Raw genomic sequence first — 24,510 nt, forward strand, 5'->3', positions numbered from 1 at the left:
TTGCTCATTCATTATATCTGAAGAGCCTAACACAGTGACTAAGACCAATGCTGTGCCTTTCCTCACTGGACAGAGTCTAGCTGGAGATGGAATTCATTTTGCTGGGGAGGTGTACAATCATGAAGATCCTGAATAACTAGTGATATAAAGAAGTACTTAAAAGTGTCTTCCTGCTCATATTTGGGGAGTAGGAAATGCTTTGTATTGTGGTACTGTTCTGGGTTGCATTGCGTCCGCTCCTGCAAGTTCATATGTTCAAGTACTAATCCCCAGCACCTCAGAATGTGAATGTATTTAAGATTGAGCATTTTCAAGGCAAATAAGGTAAATTAGATCACATGGGTGGGCCCTACTCCAGTATGACTGGTAGCCTTCTAAGAGTAGATTAGGATGTAGACATGGGCAAGCATGGAGGAGAGACCCTGTGAAGTCAGGGTGAAGACAGCCATCCGCCAAGCCAAAGGGCGAGCCCTGTCGACACCTAGACCTTGGACTTCCAGCCTCCAGAACTCCAAGACTATTTTACTTATCAAAATACATTACTGTTTTTTAAGTCACCTAGTTAGTGGTACTTTGTTATGGCATACTAAGAAAACTAGTGCAGGCACTAAGTAGATGCTCAACAAATATTTGTTGAATGAATGAAAGGAAATTATGCTTAGTTGAGATCTGATTCCTGGGTAGGAGTTAGCCAGGCTAAGGGTGCATGTGAGGCAGGAGAGGCGATGGCCAGGGTATTCCAGGCAAAGGGAGAGGTATGTGGAAGGCATGGAGGCTTGTGAGAACAGAATGTGTTCACATAACTCCAGAATAGAGAACATGGTGCAGTGGCAGGAGATGGAGGTGGAAGGTCCTTGGGGACCAGGTCAAGCAGGGCTGTGTAAGCCAGGTTAGGGAGTAATGAGAATACTCCAGGGGCCTCTCCTGCCCCCTAGATAAGATGCAGTTACACATTTTATGCATATGTTATTATGTAACTGTGATATAATGAATCATAAGAAATATATTTGGTCATTCATATGATCAAATGCATATTTCCCACGTATATTTGGTCTGCATCCACAGTTTCTGGAAACTGCCAAGTCCTAGAGGTGGAATGGGTATTTTGTTGTGTTAATGAGAGACTTTTGGACCAAGGGTAGGGGCTGGAGGCTGCAGCAGCCAATGGCCAATGATTTAGTCCGTCATGACTATGCAGTGAAGCCCTCACACAAACCCCTGAGAGGAGCTTATTGCTCTCTGCTCTCTGCTCTCTGCTCTGCGCGGTTGGATCCTGCCTCCCAGTCAGGGAGAGCAACTGCACCTGGGGAACCGGGACTCCTCCACCTGCTGCTGAGCCAGGCCCTCAGCTCCACAAGGACTGAAGCTCCTTTACTTGCGACTTTGCCCTGTGTCTCTCTTCATCTGTCTGTTAGCTTGTATTCTTTATGGTACCCCTTATTAAACTGGTAAATGTAAGTGTCTTCTGAGTTCTGTGAGCCACTCTAGCAAATTAATTGAACCCAAGGAGGAGGTCGTGGAAACCTCCAGTCTGTAGCCAGTTGGTCAGAGGCACAGGTACCTGCCTGGGGCTTGCAACCCACGTCTGGAGTGGGGGCTGGGGGGCAGACTTGTAGGACGGAGGCCTTAACCTGGGAATCTGGTGCAGTCTTTGGGCAGGTAATATCAGAACAGACTTGAGTTCTCCAACACCCTGCTGGTGTTTGAGAATTGCCTGGTGTGAGTGTGTGGAGAAGACCCCCTCTCACAAACTTACACACATTGGAATCCAGCTGGGAACCTGAATGGAGTTATACTACTATTACTGCTGTGTATAACATTGTTGCTGTTATACATACACGTAGGGAAGAAATACACGTTGCATTTGGTGTTGGAGCAGAGGGATTCACAGTAAATACAATTCAATGGTGACTATTACCCTAACTACCATGGGCTGGGCACATGAGTTATTTCAAGCTTCACAACCAACCTGTGGGGCCTATGATCCTCATTTTACAGATGATGAAGCGGAGGCTTAACAAAATTAAATAATTTTCCCTAAGAACAAATGAGTAGGAGGTAAGAGCAGGGTTCAGATTCAGAGAATGGATGTCTCAGTATAGCTGTTGAATCTCTTCAGGATGTAGCCATCTCTGGCTGGGTGCCTCTTACTGGGAGGCCAGGTCCTCAAAGTCTGGTGTGGATAAAATGAGAGTTCCTGTGACCAGGATTCTCACCTGGCCCTGGTTGACTAGCTCACTGCACACCTGTGGGTAGTACATGGTTGTTGACTCTATAAAAAGAGCTTGGCCCAGTGCTCTGGGTACAACACGGTGGCAGGGCTGCAAGGTTGCAGGAGAGCAGAGCAGATGCTGGAGTGGTGGCAGCACCGAGGACAGAGGCCCGGAGGACGGCTGTGCGGAACTACTGTGCAGGACGGCTGTGCAGGCAGAGAGGCCCAGAGGACCACTGTGTGGGACGGCTGTGCAGAGAAGCCCAGAGGACAGCTGTGTGGACAGAGGGGTCCAGAGGCAGAGACCGGCTTGCTGCATACAGACTCGCTCTGAGTGAATGGGATTCTAGTGACTGAGCTGCCACCTGGAAATAAAGTTGGGTACAACCCTTTCATCCCAAAGAGCGTTCTGCTGTCAATTTTCTTTGGTCACATTGAATCCATAGCGAACTTGCCTGAAGCTGAAACCCATTGGCAAGACATCTGGGTAGGAAGTTGTCAGAAGGAAGGGGCCCTGTTTGCTGCAAGGTGTATATGTGCACATATGTGTATCTGTATGTGTGCACATATGTACCTGTGGCTGGACTACATGAAAACAGTGTTCCAGGGACAGAAAGGTTGGAACTGAATCTTCCCACTGGAGTTCCATGGGAGCTGTCAGTGAGAAGGAAGATGCCAGAGTCCTGAGCGACATCACTGGAAAGTCCACTGTCATCCAGGTGAAAAGGATATTGCCAGGATGTCATCAGGAACGTTTTCTGATGTCCTTCACCTTTTCGTGTGGATAGCCTCCATCCAGCAAGACTGCTTCCTGGCCTCTCTTCTCAGTCCTTCCCCTCCTTCATGGGGAGAGGAGCGCCCCCTGACGGTGCTGTAGAGGCCATCTGCTGGCCCCATGAGCGTGTGTCCTGGTCTGCCCTCAGCCATGCCTCTGCAGCCAGTCCTGCTGGGAGCCAGCGGTTTCCAGCTGGCCCTGTGCCAGGAGGGTGAGTTGAACTTCAGCTGGTGTGTTGACTAGCCTTTTCAATCATTACCTCAAACCATATTCTTCCATCTAAGTTTGATCAGCATAAAAGCTGATGCTCTTCTCTGTATCTGCCTGGCTGCCCTGTTTTGGTTGGCTCTGAGTTATGAGAAGGGCCCATTATTGTGAATCCCCTAAAGTACTAACGAGCTGGATTAATGATAAAGAAGTGCCTGATGCAGATGCAGCTTGCTCAGGCCATGCAGGGCAGAGATGCTCTAGTTAATCCCACACCTGTGCATTTCCTGCAGCCTCTACATTTTCCACAGGTTTTTTTGCTCCAACCAATGAGAGTGGGGATTTTGAGAGGCTTTCAACCTACAAACTTCCTGCGGATTTATTTTCAGTATTTTCTGTTAAATATTTTTGATACTTTTGTACTAAGAATGCTGATAAGAGAGTTAGATGACACACTGACTATATGTACGTGAGTGCTGTTACGAGAAAAGGTGGAAGGGAAGGTGTGTCTGTTACCTATTGCCCCATGATAATGGTATGCAATAAACCACCATGGAATTTCAATGCATACAACAATAAGCATTCATCTGTCAGGACCCAGCTGGGCATCCGCTAGGTAGCTCTGCCCATCTTCGTCAGGGCTTGCTTACACATAGGGGATTGGCTGGCTGTTGACTGATACTGGCCTCAGCTGAAGTCACTGGGGTGACTCTGCCTTGTTCTGCATGTCCCTTACTCTTCAGCAGACCAGTCTGGGCATGGCCTTACGACAATGGCAGGCAGGTGAGCCAGAGGAAACGTGTAGGCCTCTGTGGTCTAGGCTCCGAACTAGCACAGCATCACCTCCACCTGGGTATGTTGGCTATGTGAGTCACACGAGGTCAGACTGCATGTGACTCACTTAGCCATTTAATGGGAAACTCCAGGGTCCAAAATAATAGGGAAGAGGAGTGAAAAAGGGGGTGTGAGCATTAATTCAATCAATATAGCATAGCAGGGGAGAGAAGCCGTCCTGGCGTAAAGGACATGCCTCACACTGGCACGCTCATCAGCAGGTTGAACTGCATGGAAGGGTGCCTACCAAACTACTAGCCAGGAGGCATAGTTTGACTCTGCCAAGTGTGTCTGGCTGGCATCCACTTTGATTGCTCAGTGTTAGTGCTACTCTGGTTGAACCTTTTGAATACCACCTGTGCCTGTATCCAACCATTAGCCCAGTCTTGTAACTTTTTAATTCTTAAAGACTCCTGTTGGTGGATAGGGCTCTCTGTATCTCCTGTCTTTAGGTCTGTCTGTAGGTCTGGGGCTCTCTCTTTTCTAGCTTGGTTTCCTGCAGCAGTCTTCTAAAACCTCTCATTCCAGCCTGGTCTTTATCGGTCTCATACTATGACCAGAGTTGTCTTTCTAAAACGCTTCTTCTCCTGCTTAAAATTCTCTGTGGACTTCTTTACTTTGCTTATTACCTGTCCATCTGCAGGCTCATCTCCAGTGACTAAGGGGGTTACGGCTGTTTGTTTCAAACCACTGGTTCTGCTTGGAAGCCCTGCCCAAACTCCCTTTTCCACCTCACTCCTGGCTACCCTTCAAGATGGGGCTTAGACATCGCTTCCTCTAGGAGGTCTACTGTCCTCCATCCCCAGCCAGCCAGTTTGTTCCAGTGTGTTGCTGCAGTCACCACGCTTCCCTTTAGCATAATGCCTACCATACCTTCTTAGAGTTGTCTCCACACGTCAGCTTCCTGTTCCAGAGCTTTGGGAGCACGGGGGTATGCTGAGACCCAATCTTACTTGGGTTTGTATCCTCAGCACTCCTGAAAGAGCTGGGTACACTACAGGTACTCAGTAAATTTCTGTTTTAATGAAAATTAACACAATTCACGATATATCTACAGCAAAGCACACAGTGTTCCTACATTCTCCAGTGCTCCTGTGAATGTGCACATGGGCACACGCATCTACTTGTACCCTCCTTCCCCGTCCTCAACCCCAGTTTTCTCTCTCTCTGATGCATCACATACCCAAAGGGTTCATACAGTGTGCTAAGTAAAGTAATTGAAAGCTTCTGCTTTGATGTTTTTATTTCAGGAAGTTACTTGAACAGAGGGTAATTATTGCTGTTAATAGCAATAATTTCCCCGTAATCTGGTTACATGTCCTATTTCATTTTAACGATCAGAGCAGCTGTCTTTAAACAAGTCTGGATGGGCCTCTGGGGACAGAGCTTCCTGAAGCATATTCTTCTTGATCTAATTACTCCACTGCCGGACAGTATCTGAGGAGGAAGCTGAAGGTGGGGGCAGGGTAGAACACTATCCCCCTCACCTCTGACCCCAGAGTCTTCTAGAACACAGAACCTTCTGGTGCTTTTCCGTAGCAGCTCCACAGTGCCACAAGAGGAGAGGCAGACAGGGTTCTGGCCTCATCGTCTTCCCTTATTGTTTTGCACAGATGAGATGCATTTTGGAGGCTGGGCCACAACTCCAAGGAGCATGTTTCCTTTCTCTTCTTTTAACTGGCAGCTGGTAACATGGAGAACCACCAACCAGATCAATGCCTTGCAGCCTCTCTGATCTTTTTTTCTCCCTAAGACTTGCTTTACAGGGGAAAATGGGGCTGCTTCAGATGCTTTCACCTTTAAACAAAACACAGGATTCTGTGTCCTGTGCATTTGCTGAACATTTACGGAATCTATAATGCTGGCTTGCTACTGCCACAACACGTGCGCATGCTCCCTGCTGCTTCCCAGTCTGGATTTCCTCTCCTAGCATGTGGCTTCAGTTAATAACATGAGTCTGGAGCCACCCAGGTCTAGATTTCAGTCCCTTCTCAGCCTCCTACTAGGTTCTGTGACCTCAGAAAGGTCCTGTATCTTTGGTATTTCTGAATGTTAGTTCCTTATTTGTAAAATGTAGATAAAAATACCTACCTTTTATGGTTCACCTGAGGATTAGGGAAGGCAACTTAAGCAAGATAGGTAGTAAATGACCATTTCTGATCCTTATTTTACTGGTGGTCTTGATGAGAGAGACTTAATTATCTGGTCAAACACACTGGGGCAGATCATGCAAATTTCAGAAATCCAAAGAGGCAGGAATGGCCTTTTACTACAAGATGGATTTCAACTAAAGTTCATCTTTCCCAAATCACAAGGGACACAGATGGCCTGCTGGCCAATGGGTAGACTTATGTGGGAGAGAAAAGGATACCCTTGGCATTTTCCCTCTAGCTCGTTGCAACTAACCAACAGCTGTTTTCAATATGTTAACGATTAAGGAAAACAGTCAAAATGATACCTTGGAAATTTTAGTCTCACAGTTATGAAAAGACCTGCAGGAAGAGAAGAGTTGTCTTTAATCGGGTCATTTCATTTGATCCATGGTGGGTTTTATTTTATTTTTAAATGAAATAAACCTTAAGAAAAATTATTGTTCTGCACACACATTTTTAAGCACACATCCTGGCTTTACAAGGGCTGGCTCCATAATGGAAGCAAATATAGAAGATATAAAATAACAAATGGAAACATATGCTGGCCCTACCCAGGGTGAGTACTTTCTTGACAAAAAGTATATCCAATAAATATTACAAAATTTTCAAACCATGTGAGGTAGTTTGGATAGGATATGGGGAGACCACCTTTTCTCTCCTATACAGAATTATTAATGTTATGGTCTACAAATAGAAAAAAAATACTTATTTGTATATCCATTCTTTTCTCCCTAAGTCTTTTGCCTCAATGTTATGAGACTATACAGAATAATAGAAGGAAAAGAGGCTTTAGAATCATAGCTGAAAGCAATGCCTCATGGATAGAGATTTAAGGGTGATACTAATTCCCACTCTCCTGACAAGTTCTGAACCAATTGAGAAATAAGCACAAGAGACGGAAGGATGGAGGTAAAAGTTCTGGCTTCAGTGTTGGCGGTGTTGCATTGGGTGGTGGAGGCCAAATAGATTTTGCCTTTTCCCCCAAGATCAGGACTTTGGATGTCACATTCCAGACAATGTGAGTCTACAGAATGTAGAAAACCTTACACAACCTGATGCAGGAAGAATTGCTGCCCCTCAGCTGTTGAGTTCTAATAGGAAGGCCTGCAGACGAGGCTCTTAACCGCATTTGGTCTAGAAACATGGACCAATGAGAGTCAGACTCACTGCTCAGCCACGAGAGGACACCTCCCTTCTCCAGGAGGACACACTGGTACAGTGGGGGGAAGACGGGCCAGAAGCTTACTTAAGGCAGGTGGTCTCCTTAGGGAAATACAGGGAGAGAAAAAGGAGATGTGACCTTGGGTATTTTTTTCACTATGAGACCTATTTTTCCCATTTAATAGATGAGATGCCTGGATATTTCTAACACCAATTCTTCAACACCAGCCAGGTGTCCTACAATTCAATCCAGTTCTCATACCAATGCCCAGAGTTAGTATCAGACTCCATAGATACAAGAGCTCATTCCCATAAGACTTTTCTCCTTTCAGATACCAGTAGCAAGTCCAAGATCCTCAGACTACCTGCACTTCTGCCCAACTCAGCTCCAAATTCAGGGTTTCTCCTACCCCTTCTTCTCTTCCCATCAAGTCCAGTTATTCACTAGAACAATTCACAGAACTTAGGAAAATGCTGTGCTTACCATTACCATTTTATTATATAAGATACAACTCAAGAACAGCCAAATGAAAGAAATACAAGGGGCAAGGTCTAGAGTGGGGGTGGTGTAGAGTTTCCATTCCCTCTCTGGCTGCACCATCCTCCCAGCACATTGAAGTATTATTCATCAACCTGGAAGCTTCCCCAAACCTCATTGTTCAAGTGTTTCTACTGAGGCATCACAATGAAGGCATGGTTGGTCAAATCATCGGCCATTGGTGACTGAAGTCAATTTCCAGCTCCTCTGCTGGGGGACGAGGCTGAAAGTTCCAACCCACTAGTCAAGTGTGTGGCCAGACTCTCCTTTGAAGCCATCAAAGGGCCCACCTTGTTTGCATAAACTCGAGTATGGTATAAAGAGCCTCATTATGAGCACCAAAAGACACCCCCATTACTCAGGAAATTCCAAGGGATTTTCAAGCTCTGTGCCAGAAACTGGGGCAAGACCACATATATATTTTTTATCATACCACAGTACCCAATTGAAGTACCTAGCCAGCTCTGTAGACTCTTTTGAAGATTAACTGGATTAAGGTACATTTATGAACATTAATTACCTTCCCCTAACAAACTGGCTAAATTAGGGCACTAGCACTGTTCAGGGTAGCCTAACTTCTCATCAACAAAGACTTCATCTATTATATCCCAGAATGGAACTTATATTTTGAAAGATTTTGCTTTCAAGCTGATAAATTAAAAATGGGGGGAAAGTCCACACATCATTCATAGTTTTAAAAATAGTACACAGAACAGATGATCTCATCTCCAAAAATATGACCCCACTGAACTGATAGACTCCCAACCAAAACTGAAGATAAGGCTTACCTTATTTGGGTGGCTTTACCTCTTGGAGATGGATGTCTTTGTATTATGTATAAAAAAAGTCTCTGAGTTGAAAAAGGAACATGGATTATATTAGAAGTCTCTAGGTGATAGAATTAGGAGCAATTTGTAAACAAAGAGACTATAAATAAAAATAGAAATAGGAAATAATGAATATAAATAAAAACAGAAAATAATGAATGCATATCCATTTGGAGAACTTATAAATCAGAAAAGTAACTCCTAAATACACAAAAATAAAATGGCTAATATCTTGGTAGAACTCTAAGAACCTGATTCAGAACAGATCATCTTTAAGGTTCTAACATTTATAATTCATCTATTAACAAATATTTATCAAGTACCTTTTTGAACCAGACATTGTTCCAGGCAATGGAGATAAGGAAGCAAAAGGGTGCTCAAGGTTCCTGCCCTCATGGAGCTTATGCTCTGTGTCTCAAGATGCTCATCATAGTCATCATACGTATTTTACATGTATCATGTATTAATTACATATTAATAAGTATGAGATAAGTGTTAGATGTCCTAGGGCTGTGTTAAATGTTTTATTCTTCAGAGCAACTCATGAGATTGAAACTGTTACTAACAAAATCTGAGACCCAGAGGGGTCCAGTTAACTGAGCAAGGTCACATAGCTACTAAGTGGCAGAAATGGAATTGGTCTCCAAGTCTGGCTGATCCATACTTTTAACCCCCTACTTCTAAGTTAGGATATTCTGCTTGCACTTCTATACCCTCCATTTAAAAAGGAGGCTTTGAAATTGTGTGTATGTGTATAAAATCAATTTTTAAATTAGCAAATAAAATAATGATTGCTGAATTTGGCCAGCTATTTGGAAAATCTGGGCGCTTCTGGCACTCTCTATTGGCAAAGCATCAAAGCTTCTGCCCTAATGCAAGGTTATCCCTGAGACACTGGGGTAAGCTGTTTCAGGAGGGAGCAGCAGAAAATTTCAGGTGCAAAACTTGTTGGCAGGGATGATAAAGGAGGAAATTGAAATATCCAGGTTTGGGCAGAGGAAACCCTGAAATACTTGTTTGAAGGGAGTAAAAACCCCTTGTTTGGGATTGAGTCAGGATTTTTGCCCTATTTTTTTTTTTTAAGAGAGGAAAAAAAAGGATGAAGAGCTATGAGGGTGTTGAAGCAGGGGACAAAATACAGCTCACCTGCCTAGTTCCCATAACAGATCTGAAAGCCAAACTCAACTGCGGGTACTCAGCACTCCTGAACAATGTCATCTGAGTCTGGGGCAGCCATCACGCTTGGCTGCACTTCACTTAAAAAATACTGGCAAGAGTTTCTTCTTTCATGTAGACTCCTATTTGGTCTGAGCTGTAGGACAAGATGAGAAATGGTTGGGCAGGCCAGAGGAGGGAGTGAGGGAGGCAGGGGGGTCTATTTTCATTCTGCCATTCTCTTTGAACTGCATGCCACATGCTTTATAAATTCCTTTCTTCAGGGCAATGGAAATAAAGTTACCTGTCCAAGGAATTTCAGAGTGCAAAATGAACATACAGCCATGATGCTAGGATGGTTCCTGACACAAACATTTAATAGGGGAGAGAGGTGACTCAGGGCAGGGAGCTAGAGTGGAGCAAGTGAAAGGAAACCTGGATTTCAGAGTCAAAAGGCCCAGGTCTCCCTTCCTGAGCAGGTCACTCCCCCGTGTGGGGCCTCAGTTTCTCCATATTTAAAATTAGAGTATTAGAGATCAGGATCTGACATGTTCCTGGTTTCTCTGGTGGGAAATAGGATGATTCCAAACCCTGGCAGGGAAAGGAAGGGCTTTCTAGGTCTTGCTGGAGGAGACATGAGTGTGAGGGGTAGCATTTGGCAGGGAACAAATGGCGCACCTATTTCACATTAGCCTGGGTGGGAGCTGGGCTGGGGTGGCCCCAAAGCCCGGATATGACATCACAGGCGGCTGCAGGCCCTCCCGGGTGGTAGGAGAAATTGGGTTATGCCCTTGATTATTAGTACTCCCCAAAAGCGAGCTGAGTCTTCCTCACCTTTGTTTGTGGTGTGTGACTTCTTTTAAAGTTAGAGAAAATAATTGCCTTCATCTGTCTTTTCCAGGCTCCTTCATAAAATGATGAAAATCATAAAAAGGGAGTAAGTGTATAATCTTGATTTTATTTCCCCTCTCTCTCCTCCCTCCAACACCCCTTCTCCCCATCCCACCAAATGCTGCCTGGAAGTTTAGCACGTCTAACTGGCTAAAGCAAGTTGTCACTCGTCCAGGGAGGCTCATTGTCCTGCTCGGTTTCCTTGCAGGGTGAGGGTGGGGGTGTCACTGGCTTAGCTGACTGGGACAAGGGTTTGGGTCTCTGGATTTCAAATCCAGTGACATTCATAGAGGCCAGTGCTTCTCACCCTCTCAAAACTAGATTTTTAGAATTTGAATCTGTCATGGACCAATACTTTCATACAACTTAATAAAAATGAATTAATGGAGAACTATAGTGGAAAAAAAAGACCTGCAACTACAAACCCAAGTTTTTTATTATTAAATTCAATGAAGTGCTCTGTGTTTCGTATGTATTATTAAACTCAGCAAATTGTTCTAAAAGTTTCTAAATGCTTGTTCTCATTTTGGGGACTTGGCATGGCCCTGGGGCCATACTTTGAGTAATACTTGTCTGTGGTTCTTACTCTTTTTTCCTCCCAACCAAACACCCCCAAGAGAGGCAGCCTGGCTCACAGCATTGAGCTCAGGCTCTGGGGTTATGTGGGCCTAGGATCAAACCCCTAGATTGCCTATGGGAGCCACACAGGGTAGGGGTGCCCTTGGTCTTTGATGTTCAAGTTCAGCAGTTGGGAAAGTGAAGTAGGGAAAATAATGCTGGCCTTTTAGGATTTCTTTGAGGCTAAAATGAGGTAAAGTGTGTAAGTCCCCTAGTACACAATATTTGTTCCCCCAAACTGCTCATTTTTCTAGTCTACAGAGGAGACAGGACTGATATTTTCGTTTCTACCCTTTGAGTGCACCGCAGTTTTCTCTCCATCTGGATTTTTTTTTCCTCCTGATGTCTGCTTCCCCATCCCCTTGGCTAGCGTGTTCATCTCTGCCCCACTCCATGCATCAGCCCTACCCACTCTTGCACCCACACTTCCAATATCATGACATTTCTTTCCCCTGATAACTATAAGCTTTATGAGGGCAGAAACTAGATATGTTTATTCATTCCTATTTATCCCAACTCCTAGCAATTTGCCTAGCACTCAGTAGGTGGTCACTAATGATTTGCTTAATAAAGGTATAAATTCCTGTTAAAAATCTCAGCTGGTAGTGAAGGTGAAGGAGCAGCTGCTACCCCAGAACTGACTAGGTACAGACCTTGGAAAGTTAGTTAGGAATGGTACCTTCTATGACCAAGGTCCAGTTGGCAAAGGGAAGGCTTGGGCCCCACATTTGTTCATGTGGGATATGAATCAGCCTGCCTCTCACCAGAGCCTTGGGCTTCTATGAAGCTGAGTGGAACAAAATTGACTTTCTTTCTCTAGTTGCAGAGAAAGTCCTCGTAACCACATAAGGAATGTCAAATAGGGTGGAGACACATGTGAGGTGAGGGGCAGAGGATGACCTGGCACAGGGGTGGGAGAAAAGGTAAAATGGTGCAAAGTGATTTAGAATCATTACCCCACACAGTGTTCACACCAGGAGAGTCCTTAGAGATCATGTAATTCAGCTCATTCATAGACTTCCTAACTTTATGCTTAAATGTATGCACTCTGAGGTCAGATGGCCTGGGTTCAAAAGCAGCTCTATCCGTTCCTAGTTATATGACTTCTGGCCATGTTTTGTAACTTTTCTGTACCTCTGTTCACCTGTAAATAGGCTTGAGGATAATATATTTTTACCTTGTAGGGTTGAAAGGACTGAAATGCATAAATATGTATAAAAGGCTTAGATTAGTGCCTCATATGCAGTAAATTTATTTAAGAATTAGCAATTATTCCTTCAACTTTGAGGAAAACTGAGGCCAGGACACATTTAAGGTTATAGAACTAGGTGGTGACAGAGCTTGACTAGTATCCATTCTTTCAAATTTCTTTTCTGCCCCTCCTAACTTTTGAAGGTAGTTATAAAATTTTAGAGCTGAAGAATAGCTTGGATATCAATCCTCATGCTCCCCTAACGAAACCAGCATCCAGAGAAACTGAGAGAGAGGCTCCAAGTCATTCAGCAAGACAGTGCCAGGCCCCAAACCTTCCTGACGGGGCTCTCCTTCTGGGCCACACGGAGAGATGACTTAGGATAAAACAGAGATGGGTAACGAATAAACATTCATGCACCACATTCAGTCTTTCTCTGAGAAGTCTGGGCAAACAGGGAACAACAGTTCAGGCTTCACATGTTTTTAAATAGAAAATAAATAACAATGGGAATCCAGCTTTGGAAAATTTAAATCCTTTGGCTTTTATAAATTATTAGAATTTGATGGCAGTGTTTTCACTAAGGAGTTCAGGAATGAGCCACCCAAGTGGCAAAGGTCTGGAGTTCGTTGGGCATCTTTGTCTGTAAGCATTCTGATATATTTATTCTCTGCAAACTTTCATTCTTGGGCCAAATCCAGCCCACCTCTTGTTTTTGTAAATACAGCTGAAACACTCCTTGCGGTATTGCCCATGGCTGCTTCTGCTGTATAACTGCAGAGTTGAATAGTTGCAAAAGAGTCTAGTGTTTTTACTTTCTTGCCTTTTTCAGAAAACATTTGCCAATTCCTATTCTAAATGAATAATCTTAGATGCATAAAAGGTTTTGTTTTTTTGCACAGATTTAAACGATATAGGTATGTATATATATACTATATCCCTTTCATACTAATTCCCACAGTTCTGTTGATACATTCTCAGTGTTTCCTTTGAAGAGGCTGGTAGGGCAGAAGGAAGCAGGAGAGGCTGCTTGGAGCACTCCCGCCCGGTCGGCCTGTTAGGTGGTGTGGAAGCCATTTTACATGGCTGTTTTCTGAATCCATTTATCAGTGTGCTTCTTTAAAATTTTTTCTTCAAGATTCTAGGCTTTGTTAAATGTAAATTTCTATCTGTCTTATGAAGAACATTTTTCTAGTAGGCAGGAATATAAAATAAGAGAAAACACTGGGCTAGGAACCCAAGTTTTGGGTCCCAGGACTGGTTTTTCACTAATTTGCCACATGACCCTGGGGAAATATTTCCAATTCATTCCCAGCTTGTCTGTGTAGCTCAGGCTCTAATTGTCTTTCTCTGGACAGCTCTGCAATAGTCTGCATTCCCTTGGCCTCTCTGCCTTCACGTCCCCTCTCCGACCACCCTCCAGTTTCTAAAGGGCACCTTCAGTCACTCTCGGCTCCTCAAAAGTTATCTTTGGATCACACTTCACACACTTTAACGTCTCTGAGATTCAGTTTCTCACAGAAAGAGGCTTCCCAACAGGCTATAATTGGATGATTGTGAAAGTCTGATGAGATCTGTAATACATTGTTCTAAATGCAATAGGCCACCACCACCACCACCACATCATACAGTGGAATTCACCCCAAGAACTCTTGCCCCTTGAGACTAGGGCTAGCAGAGCTCCTGCTTTTTTGGGAAACTCAAAAGCTGGAAGCACTTTCAAAAATGATTTTCCTCCATCCAAACTTCTGCCTACTGGCCTGGCATGGTGCAAATGTGTTCACAGGCAGCTGGGGTTTTAAGCTGTGCTGAGAGCCTGCTTGCCCAAGGTTGCTTAGCAGTATTTAATCTTCTGAGTCCGCCACCTTCCACACATCTACTCTTTCAACATTCAACAGAGATGTTCTTTCAAAGGATATCTACAAAAAGACTGTTGTGTTATCTTTGAATGAACCTTAGAAATAGGTATGGAATAGACTATTCCTCTATGACAGACAGAACCAAGGCCCAGAGAGGTGAAGTGAACTGTCCAAGGTCACACAGCCATTTTGCAGCTCAAGAGGGAGTAAAACATAGACCTTTGAACTGCTGGTCATGTACTCTTTTCTCCACCATACAAATATTTTTTAATGACTTTTTGTCTTAAAATTTCCCATACCTGGCCTTAACTTGAAGTAAAATTTTTGCATGTGAGGTCAGTACTGTGGAGCTAAGAGGGAAATTGGTGGGAAAGAAACCTCACGTTGATGGGTTTTGATGCTACACAGGAACCTTTAAACTGAGAGAAAAAAAATAAGCTACCAATGAAATCTCCAAAAAAAAAAAAAAAAAAGGAAACTGGGCAATGCTACCAAGGTATTCAACTCTGACATATTAATTTCAAGGAATACAAATATTATTGACATGAGAACTTCTGCATGGATATGAGAAAAAAATATATTTTATTAAGATTCAAAAGCCTTAAGATAATTTCTTTTCCTATTTCTTTTCCTGAGTCTTGGTTTCTTCTACCATAAAACGAGAGACTGGCTATATCACTTAGCTTAGGCTAAGCTCGGCTGCTACAGCTACCTCAGACGCTAACCCTCAGGCTTGCAACAGCAAGGGTTTATTTCATGCTCTCTTAGATTGACTGTGGCTCTGCTCCATATCTTTTTTCCAGGATCAAAGTGGAAGAAGCAGCCCCTCTCTGGGGCAGGCCAGTCTCATAGCAGAGAGCAAAAGAGCTGAGGCAGAACTGTTGTCTACTATTAAAGTTTTTGCTCGGAAAGAACACATTTCCTTCACATTTTGTTGGTCAAAGCATGTCACATGGACAAGTCCAGGGTTGATGGGATGGGAACCATGCTTCTCCTCAAGGACAGTCCCAATAGGGAGCAGCCCTATAGGAAAGAACAGCACATGTCCTGACAATATTTTAGTCTGCCAAAATGGGGTTACACTTAGCATATCCAACCAGCTCCTGAACACCTACAGTAGGATATTTCACCTCAAATTCAACATGTCCCATATACTGAACTCAACACCTTTTCTTCCCAAATGTACCCATCTTTCTGTATCTCTTCTCCACAGAAATGGCACCACCATATTGCCTATCACCCAAACCAGAACTGAGAAGTTATCCTAGACTGTTCATGCTTGGTCTCCCCTTTGATGTCTAATTGTTAGCTGAGACCTGTGGGTTCTGCTTCTGAATTACCTCTCACATTCATTTTCTTCCCTATATTCCCCCATCATGGTCATAATCAAGGCCAAAGTTGATGAAGGGCTGGTCTAGTACAATAGGTTTCTCATGAATCTCTCTCTCTACCTCCAGTCTCTGGCACCCAGTGTGGGGTAGGGATTTGAGGAGAGAGGACATTGTGAAACTCAGAAATTATCAAAAGACCAGTAAATTATTCCTGAGTAAATAATCAGTAAAATTTTCATTCAAAGTATTTCTCTCTTACATTTTTCAAGAAAAAGGGGACAGGAGTCTAATACACTGATGAAAAGTTGACATCATCCCCCATCTAATATCAGTGAATTCTTTGGTCTTCCATTTCATTTTAAAGATACAAAGATGATGGGAAATGTAAGTCCTTCAAAAAAGCAGGACCTCCCGTTGTGTAAAGCAATGCATTTGGTCTCTTTATCCTGGAAACCTGCTCACTTGACATGCAGAATTTATTTCATCCTTGCTCACTGCTGCTTCACTCTACACTGTTCCTGGCCTGCCAGGTTCTAGAATCTCTAGAGGAAAAGATAGAGAGGAAGGCTGGTTGGTGGGTGAGGCCTCAGCCAGGAATGGTGGACCTGGAAACAATTTAACTCCTGCCACTTCTCCAGATGTTGGTGACATGAAATTAGAGAGATACATGGCAACAAGGAACCTCAATTACAAAAGAGTCCAGTCCCCTCATTTAAAGGTAAAGAATTGAAGGCTCAGAGCAGGGAAGTGGTTTGCCCAGAACCCAGGACACCAGTATAATAGTGCAGTCTTTTTGTACTGTAATAGAGAGTGATATGGTGCTAGAGCATGTTTAAAGAGAGCCGTATGCCTTGTTTATCTGACTGTGCATTTTCTTTTTTATCTATTTTATCTTCTGTCATCATTAACTATAGCATATTTTGCCTATTTTAAGATAAAACAGATACTTACAGAATTCTCCACTGATACATTTGCATTCCACTTGAGAGTCAAGTGGGCCACGTTGTTGGAAGTGGGCTCACCTCTGTGTTAGAAGACCTGGGGCCAAATCCTGGTCCACTACTCATTCCTTATGTGACCTAAGGCTGCTGCTGCTTTGTCTGAGTCTTGGTTTCCTCCTTAGAAAATGGATATAATAATAATACCCACCTCCAAAGCCACCTCTTATAAAAATGCAGTAAGAAGTATGTAGGATTACCTAGCCCTGAAATAGATCATTCCATTTGTCACACTTCTGCTGAAGTGCTTGCTCAGTTCAAGATAACAGGGATACGAAGATTGCCCTATGTCACCCAGCAAGCAAGGGCCAAGGGAGCTCAGTGATAACATGCCAGTCTTTTCTACTCACCAATCAATAAACGCAAAGCAACAGGAAGTAGGAATAGAATGGTGTACAAGCAAAGAATTGAGACAGGGAGGGAGAGATCAACTCTTCCTAGATTGTCATAGGAAGCCTTACAAAGGAGGCAATACTGGAGATAAGTTTTGAAAGACTAGAACTCTTCAGGTGAGGGATCAGGGTAATTTTAGGGAAAGGTGACACCCTAAGCAAATGTATAAAGTTATGAACATGCATAATTTTTGGAAAACTAAAATAATTAATTTAATATAGCTAGAGCATGAATAGAATTGCAGTGGGGATGGTCAGGGTGAGAAAGGAGACTAGACAGTTCAGTCTCTCACTGTCTGATCTGGGCCAGTTCACAAGGCAGCTGTAGTGAGGGGCTCCAGAGCAGGAATCCAACTTGCGGTTGGCCCAGGGTTCAGCTCAAAGATGTGTTTCACTTGAATGACATGGTGCTTTAATTTGGTGGGGCATATGCGCTACAATTCTACTCTCTATTGTCTTCTTAGCCTGCAACTTAATTTATTTTTATTCATCGCCTGGACCCTAAAGACATTTGAGCTGGAAAGGTCTGGAGCAGAGCAGTGATGAAATCAGAGTTGAGTTTTAGATTGGTGTCTGGCTGGCTACTGCTGGATCCTGTGTGGATTATAGGGGGTAACACTGGTGACCAAGAATCCTGTTAAGAGACAGTGGCAGTAATTCAGTCGGGAGGTGATGAGATCCTGATCTAAAGCAGAGGTAGAGGGTATAGAGAGGGGAATGAATCTGAGAATTATTTGGGAGGCAGAATTGGTAATAAATTAAGATGAGAATAAGAGAGAAAGGACTTGACTGAAGGGTTTTTCAGGACAGACTGTCTTATGGGCAGTAACCCTGGTGTTCCACCCAGTACCTGATGTGGTGTGAACCTCAAGAAACAATTCTTAGGTATATAAGCAAATGGATAGAGGATTTCAGATGGTCCTCAGTCTTCTAACTTAAAAGGAGATACAGAGTAGGTATTACACACCTCTTTGTTGAAAGTGGGTGGCACATTTCTAATGATAATGAAGTTCTGCACCTATTTTAAACTAAACACCAATTCCTCAAAACCCAGATAGCCCATGAAAGCTCACTGAAGGAAATTGGCTGGCCTCTGAGCAGCATAAATTAGAGACACTTGTTAAGGGGGCTGTTGTCTGACATTTCCCTTAGGATACCAGATGGAAAGGCGTTCAAACAGCGAATTCCTTCACTTTGGAGATAACAGTTAGAGGATGTCTGAATCTGGAGCTGCTGGGAGGCCGGGTGCCCTCTCCTTGCATAGCCCTCTCACTATTGAAGCAATAACAAAGATACAGTCAACAAAATAAATAAGAGCTCTGTGGATTAAAGAGATAATACTTTCATTGACCAAATATTAAAATATCAAAGCTCCAGGAAAGGATACAGTTATGGGCCTTTGATGTACCATAAAAGCCCATTTTATGAACCAGTTGGGAGTATTCAGGGCAAAGATGGAATGATATTTTATGTCACCTCTGAGGCATAAAGGGCACTTTATGAGTCAAAGGAAGCCAAATTCTCAATTGGCTGGAGACTGGCAGGTTACTAGTTTTGAAATCTAAACACCAACCCAGATTCTGTAACAAAATTACTCCTGGCACCTCTTGCCCAGAAATTTGCTCAGGTTGTCAGAGGCAATGGAGTGAGAGGTGTGTTCCCGGGCCAGGCAAAGGGAAGACCCAGAGAGCCAATACATGGGCCCACACTTATCAAATCGGGGGAATCAGGGAAGGACCCTGGGCCTGGAAGACAGGGAAAAAATCAATGAGGTCCTAGGTTCTCAGGAAATGCTTGGCGGGTAAACCTGGAATGAACAATTTGTCTCCTTCACATCTCTGAATGTTTCTTCCTCGGTTTCATTCAGTTACCCATTACACTCAGTCCCTTGCCCTCTTTTATTTTTCCATGTTGATATATAGAAGTGACACATACTATTTGTTTCTTCATTATCTTTTCACTTTTAGATGATCAGCTCCATAGGTTGTGCATTTTTCTCTGCAATAGTACATTGCCTGACACCGAGAGGAGACCTGTTAACCTGGTCCAGGGAGTGAATGAATGAAGGCCCGTGATTGTGCTAAGGCCTGTGCTTTATGATTTGGACTTGGTCCCTCCCTTTTTAGTGCTCATAGTCTGGTGGGAGAGGTAGCCACCATGTTGCACTGAAATTATCAGCATCAGTGTACTTTTATACTTAACAAACAGTCCTTATTTTGAAAGAAATCTTCGTTTCTGAGCAGTAGGTCTCAACAGTGGGCTGAAAATATTCAGTGAACCATGTTGTAAACAGAAGGGCTGTCATTCAGGCTTTGTTGTTCCATGTATACAGCACAGGCAGAGACAACTTAGCATAATTCTTAAAGGCTCTAGGATTTTTGGAATGGTCAGTGAGCACTGGCTTCAACTTCAAGTCACCAGAAAGTTCTACATGGGCATCTTCTTCTAACAGAAGGCTGTTTCATTTACCCTGAAGATCTGTCACCTCCCCTAGTGATGTTAGCTGGATCTTCCGTATAACATGCTGCAGGGTCTACGTCAGCACTTGCTGCTTCCCTTTACCGTTATGCTATGGAGACAGGGTCTGTCCTTAGACTTCATGAACCAACCTCTGCTAGCTTCCAACTTTTCTTTGGCAGCTTCTTTACCACTCTCCACCTTCACAAACTTGAAGAGAGCTAGGGCCTTACTCTGGATTAGGCTTTGGCTTAGGGAAATGTTGTGGTTGGTTTAACCTTCTATCTAGATCACTAAAATGTTCTCCATATCAACAAAAAGGCTGCTTAGGTGTTTTAAAATCATTCATGTGTTCACTGGAGGGGCACTTTTAATTTCTTTCAATAACCTTTTCTCTGTATTCACAACTTGGCTTACTGTTTGGTACAAGAGGCCTATCTCAGCTTTTGACATGCCTTCCTCTCTAAGCTTGATCATTCCTAGCTCTCAATTTAAAGTGAGAGACGTGCAAGTGAAAGTGTTCCTTTCACTCGAACACTTAGAGGCCATTGTGAGGTTATTAATTGGCCTGATTTCAATATTTCTGTGTCTCAGGAAATAGGGAGGCCCCAGGAAAGGGGCAGGGGAGCAGCTCTTCAGTGGAACAGTCAGGACACACACAACTTTTTTGATTAGGTTTGCCATCTTATATGAGCATGGTTTGTGGCATCCCAAAACAAGTACAAAACTAACATCAAAGATCACTGATCACAGATATATATATATATATATATATATAACAAATATAATAACAGTGAAAAATTTGAAATATTATAGAATTACCAACACATGACACAGAGACATGAAATAAGCAAATGCCTTTGGAAAAATGGTGCCGATAGACTTGCTCAATGCGGGGATGTCACAAACCTTCAATTTGTAGAATATTCAATATCTGTGAAGTACAATGAATCAAAGCACAGTACAATGAGATCTACCTGTAAATACATCAATGAATGCTTTAAACTTTACAACAATTTATTTTTCTAATCATTCATCCAAAGAGCTAGTCAAAAAAAATGCCTTCTCACTAATGTGTCATTTTACTAAATTGTGCATTGGCCTATTTAGTTTTTCTTTAAGAATATATAAGCATTCCCAGGAGCATGAGCAGGTTGACAAAGGAGCTTGGAAAAAACAAAACAAGACAAAAAAATAGACAATATATAATTGCTTCCTCATGCAAACCACAGCCTTTTAGAAAAGAAAGGATTCAAGTGTCACCTGGTGAGGGGTGATGAAAAGGACCCAGAAGTTGAAATGGGAACGATGGAATTCAAGGATTACATCAATATTTACCAAGCAAGTCATTTTGGGTCTGTCGGCTATGGTTTCTGAGCTGTGAGAACCAAATGAAAGGACTTTGTGAACCAAAGTGATGGACAAATAAGAATAATTTATTTTTATCCTTCCCACTCATTTATTATTTTATTTACATTTTAAGTGACAGAATAAAATGCCTCTTTTTTTTGGTGTAGAGTTCTAGGGATTTTAACGTGTGTAGATTTATGTAGCCACCACCACAATCAGGATACAGTGTTCCATCACTCCCCAAACTCCTCCATGCTGTCCCTTTGTGGTCACAGCGTCCCTGCACCTCCCGCCCCTGGCAGCCACTGATACTACTCTCTGTCACTATAGTTTTGTCTCTTTTGTAAATGGAAGATGACAAATCAATGAACTCATAAAGTATGTACCTTTTGAGACTGATTTCTTTCACTTAGCCTTTGGAATCCATCCAAGTTGTGTGTGCTGATGGGTCATTCCTTTTATTGCTGAGTAGTATTCCATGGTATGAATATAAATATACCATGGTTTGTGTATCTCTTTACCCATTAAAAGACATATAGGTTGTTTTACTTTTTGGTAATTATAAAGAGACCAACTATACACATTGTGTATGGGTGTTTGCATGAACATAAGTTTTAATTTTTCTAGAGAAAATACCCAATAATTGGATTGGTGAGTTACAGGCTAAATGCATGATTAACTTTATTGAAATTACCACACTGTTTTCCAGAGTGGATGTACCGTTTTACCAGGAATGCAATTTAGTTTTGAACAGAGGGATTAGAGGCTTAGAGAAGTGAAGTGATTTCCTTGTGATCACAAATCAAATGAGGGAATGTGGGTAAGTGTGATGGAGCATCATTAACAACCAGTCCTGTACCACTTCCATTAAACAGAGATTTAGCACTGCTCATTTCATATAATCCTCAAGACAACTCTTTGAGGGAAAGTCTGTTTACAGGATTGTTGTTTCTTTATTTGCCCCGTTTTATAGGTGAAGAGACAGGTGGAGGGAACTGACTTGCCCAGGGGCCCACATCTCGTTTGGTGGACAAAGCCTGACTCCAAGCTCATGCTCCTTCCACTGCACACATTTCTCCTTGATTGTTGAAAGTTAGAGCCAGAGATTCATTTTAAATGAATCAACATTTCCACCCTCATGGCTAAGCTACATTACAGAGGAAAAATTTCCATGCTTTCATAGCGGGAACTGTGTTTATTAATAACCATTCCCCAATTGCTTCAGTTTTGACATTATTAAAAAGTTAAAGACTGGCTCACTTGTCATTTTCTGCTCTGCACTTGGAACAGTTCCTTTTAACTGAGGCTGGGTCTGGGAAATGAAATGGGTTTAGGACTGGAGCCCCCTGTGCCTGCCAGGCAGTCCCTGGCCCCTTGGCCCCCTCCCTGTTGGCATTTCAGCAGGGCATGGCCTCCCACCTCAGCCTGCGCCAGCAGCAGTTTGAGATGTCAGGAGACAGCATCTCAGGAGTGCCCCAAACCCAGTTTCATGGCTGAAAGGTGAGATAGTTTTTACTTCAAGGCTGTTGGTGTCGGAAGGGAAAAACTGATGGATCACTTTCAGAATTCAGCTTTTATGCAAGGCATTCCATCTCTCCCAGGCTAACATTCCCTGGAGACAAATAGAAAGAAAGGAAGAAAACAAGGTAGGGAAGAAGGGAGGAAAAAGAGAAAGAAACTAATGGAAGAAGGAGAAAGAGAAGAAAAAGAACAAGAAATGAAGGGAAGAGGTGAAAAAAGAAAAAGAGAGAAATGCTAAAGAGAAGGGGGAAAAAGACTTGAAACTAGATGGTTTATTTTTCTTCCCTGGTGTTTGTTATAGATTTATCCTAGACTAGCTGGAAGGGAACAAGCTAATTAGATCTTTATTTGATTTTCTGTTTGTTTGTTTGACTACTTAGTTTATAACTTGGCAGGGAGCTTTATCGTACATATTCTGCTAACTAGTTTATCTAGGCTGAGATTGAGCATGAACAAAATTGACATTGGATTTGCTGCTTCAGACCACACAGAAGAGGGGAGAAAAGTCTCCCAAGTCAGCATGGATGTCTAGGTGAGGTAGCAGAACTGACAGGGAGACCGCACAGGTCTCTCGGAGTCCCAGCGACAGCAGAGTTGGGAAGCATGGCTGGGTTGAGCAAATGGAGTGAGATCCCAGGCGCAGTGTGCTACCTTCCTAAGGACTTGGACTTTGCAGTCAGACATACCTGAGTTTAACTCCTGGCCTGCCTACTCACTACCTTTTTGTCCTCTCTGAGCCTCAGCATTCCCACTTGTGAAATGGGATGATAATGCTTACCTTATTGGGCAGAGGCAAGGATTAAGTGAAATAATAGGGAAGAGGCTTAATAGCAAGTATGGCCTTTAGGAAGGGCTTGGTTCTCCCAGTTGTCCTTGCCTCTGGAGACGTATCTGGGAGAGTCAGGCAGGACACTGATGCTTAGGTGGGGGGCTATGCCCCAGTCAGTTATGTACTCCAGCTTCTATTAGAATCAAACTCTGGGATGACAACATACCACCTTTTCAGTTTCTCTATTGACATATTATATTGCATTTCGATTTCCCTATTGGTTCATTATATTGGATTTCAGTTTCCCTATGGGTACATTATGTTCCTAGCAATGACTTACAATGCTGAGCATTTTCAGTCCCTGGTGCGTGCCCTCTCTCACTTTGGGTTCCACGTTGGTGTGTCCTTGCTCTGTAGGCTTCCCTGACCACTGTCACCGAGGCTCTAGCTTCAGTTCAGGCATCACTGTCTCTAGGTCTCTTTTCCTACAGACAGTGGGCTCACTAGGCATTCTCTATGATTATACTTGTAGACTACATAATGCTGGGCTGTGTATGTCTTAAATAAAGACTTGTCTCTCCCACAGTGCTGTGGTGCCCTTGTTTAAAATCCTTGAATAGTCTCTTAAAGATTGCTCATGTAAAATTGGCTTGATTTCTTTATTTAAGTGAGACTGTCTCACATACTGTGGGACATGGAGCTTCCCTGACCTCTGCCTGCTAAATGTCACCTGTGTCTTCTAGTCACTGTCAAAAATACCCCTACACTTTTACAAATGCCCCATAGGAAACAGCTACACCCAGCTGAGAACCGCTGAATGTAACCCATTTGGTTTCAGGGAAGAGGAAATCAAGACTCAGGGAGAAGATCTGACTGTCCAGGATCTCACAGATGAATAGTGTTAGACACAGCCACGTCCCAAACCCACATTTCTTGATTCTGGTTTGGTTTTTACAAATGTTCTATTTCCCAGTGTTTCTTTTTTAAAAAATTCTGTTGATTTTATTATTTTAACCATGTACTGAAGCAAATCCACCCTTTGCATTTGAAGATTATGCTTTTTTTCCAATCCATAAACTATCTTATTTGGAAAACCTTGCGGGGGTGGTGGTGGGGGAAATGGCCAATTATCTTACGGGCAGAAACCAGAGAGCCTCAGGGCTCTTAAATGCTTAATGAGTTGTGAGTGAGAAGTCAGAATGCCCGATTTCCTCCACCAAGACTCTGCCACCATGGCTTCCTGAGATGTCCCAGGCCAGAGTTTGACACG

Source organism: Manis javanica, chromosome 4 (assembly GCF_040802235.1).
Source record: "Manis javanica isolate MJ-LG chromosome 4, MJ_LKY, whole genome shotgun sequence".
Classification (NCBI taxonomy): Eukaryota; Metazoa; Chordata; class Mammalia; order Pholidota; family Manidae; genus Manis; species Manis javanica.